Source organism: Penaeus vannamei, chromosome 6, assembly GCF_042767895.1.
Source record: "Penaeus vannamei isolate JL-2024 chromosome 6, ASM4276789v1, whole genome shotgun sequence".
Lineage (NCBI taxonomy): Eukaryota > Metazoa > Arthropoda > Malacostraca > Decapoda > Penaeidae > Penaeus > Penaeus vannamei.
This window is the reverse complement of record NC_091554.1, coordinates 12,336,734-12,339,233: the sequence shown is the minus strand read 5'-3', so window position 1 is coordinate 12,339,233 and position 2,500 is coordinate 12,336,734.

The following is a 2,500-nucleotide window of genomic DNA, read 5'->3' as shown; positions in this document are numbered from 1 at the left end:
TTCTGAAGTCAAGATGAGGAAAAGATGAAAATACTAAAATACAATGCAATATTTCGTTGAAAAAAGATATATTGCAATAAAACTAGGTTGACTAAATATTTACAGCATGATATAATCGGAAAAATATAGCTAAATTCATGGTGTTACAAAAGGTGAAAATAAAAGCATTATATGCTTTTGGATCATATCGGTTTATCGAACAACACTGAATGCAATATTTGACAAAGACCAGCCAATAATGAGAGACGAATAATCAATGGTATCTGTATTATCAGGTTAAGAATGACTCTAGGCGCCATTTTGTTGCAAAGAAAACGGAAGCTTTCTGTCAGTATATTTATCTACCTGTCTACTGTCTGTCTGTTTGTGTCTGTCTTTCTCTCTCTCTCTCTTTCACCCTTTCCCTCCCTCTCCCTCTATCCATCCCTCTCTTTCTCCCTCTTTTTCTTCCTTTCCCTTTCCCTCTCCTTCTCCCTCTCTCTCTACCTTTCCCACTCCCTCTTTTTCTCCACCTCCCTCTACCTCTCCTCTCCTCTCTCTCTCTTTCTCACTCTCTCTCTCTCTCTCTCTCTCTCTCTCTCTCTCTCTCTCTCCCTCTCTCCCTCTCCCTCTCTCCCTCTCCCTCTCTCCCTCTCTCTCTCCCTCTCCCTCTCCCTCTCTCTCTCCCTCTCCCTCTCTCCCTCTCCCTCTCCCTCTCCCTCTCCCTCTCCCTCTCCCTCTCTCTCTCTCCCTCTCCCTCTCCCTCTCCCTCTCTCCCTCTCCCTCTCCCTCTCTCCCTCTCCCTCTCCCTCTCCCTCTCTCCCTCTCCCTCTCTCCCTCTCCCTCTCTCCCTCTACCTCTCCTCCCCTCTTCTTCTCTCTCCCCCTCCCTCTCCCTCTCCCTCTAACTATCCCCCTCACTCTACTTCTCCCTCTCCCTCTCCTCTCCCCCTTCCTCTACCTCTCCTCTCCCCCTTCCTCTACCTCTCCTCTCCCCCTTCCTCGCTCTCTCCCCTTCTCTCTCTCTCTCTCTTCCCTAAAACGCGACGATATAGATTATTTAGGGAGGAGATTCGCCGTGACGTCAAAGCATTGACCAGATTTCAACTGGATATTCAAATATTTGCAACACGTCACAAAAGAGGGAGAGGAGAGAAAATACGAAAAAAAAATAATATCGATACTTTAGAATTCCAAAATGGTATGAAGGTATTGGTAATGATTTTCAGTCCGGTTTGTCGAGGGAAGGTTACGTCTTGGAGGACGGGGAGGGGAAGGGAAGGACGGGAGTGGGGTGGGGGGGGGTGGAAGGAGGGGGGTTAACGGACTCTGACACCCCCCCCCTCCTTCTCCTCCCCCCCCCATCTTCCTCAGTTCGCTTCTTTTAACCTTCTCTCGTCCTTCTCCATTCCCGCCTTTCTTCTAACTCCCTCATCTGCCCTATTTCCCTTTATTTATTTAATTTCCCTACCTCTCCCCCTACTATCTCCCTCTTAGTCTGTCATCCCACCCTCTCCCAATCCCTTCTTTCTCTCTTTCGCTTCCTCTTTTACTCTTTTCTCCTCCTTCTGCGGCCTCTCTCCCCTCTTTCCATCCTTCTCTTGCTCTGTATCGATCGCAAGCAAGCACCGATTCTCCAGTCTTTTCTTTCTCTTTTTTAGTCTTTCCTTCTCATGTATTAGTCTTTTCCTCCTACTTTTAGTCTTTTTCCCCATTTCTTAGTCTTTTCTTCCTGTACCTTAGTCTTTTCTACCTATCTTTATTTTTCTTCTTCCAATTTCTTATTTTTTTCCCATTTCCTAGTCTTTCTTCTTATTTCTTAGTCTTTTCTCCCCATTTCTTAATCCTTTCTTCTTATTTCTTAGTTTTTTTCCCCTACATTTTAGTCGTTTCTTCCTATTTATTAGTCTGTTTTTCCTAATTCTTAATTCTTCTTTATCCACCTACCTTTCTCCTTCTCTACTTTACTCGCCACTTCCTCTTTCTTCCTCATATGATAATAGTCAACGGTAATATAGTATAACATGCTCGTAATTAAGCCAAGGTTATGCGGGCTGAGTATATTAGATCAGGGTCAACTGACACTCAGATTTCCAACGCGTTCCTGACGTGTTGGAAACAGCTGATTGTTTCAGGAGGTTGGGTCGCTGCCATTTACCTTTTTTTTTTCCTTTTTTTAGGGGAGGGAGGGTTGCTATGGGTTTTGCTTTGAGTTATTATTTCTATATTCTATTATAGCGGAGGAATTGTTATTACCATTATGATGATTTTCACTATCAAAATAAATCTAAGAGAAAAGAAAATATTTGAATTTGGTAATGCAGCGTTTTGATGATATTGATTTAACATATGTGGGAAAGGCTTGGGGTAAAAAAACACGGAACAGCAAGCCATAAGCAAAATCGATAAATTGCTTTTGCATTTCTGGCTTATCAGGCTAGGACACGATATCTCCTGGCGCCATTTTGTTTACACAAAATGGCGTCTCTTGTCTGTTCGTGTTTTATCTGTTCTGTCTCCCG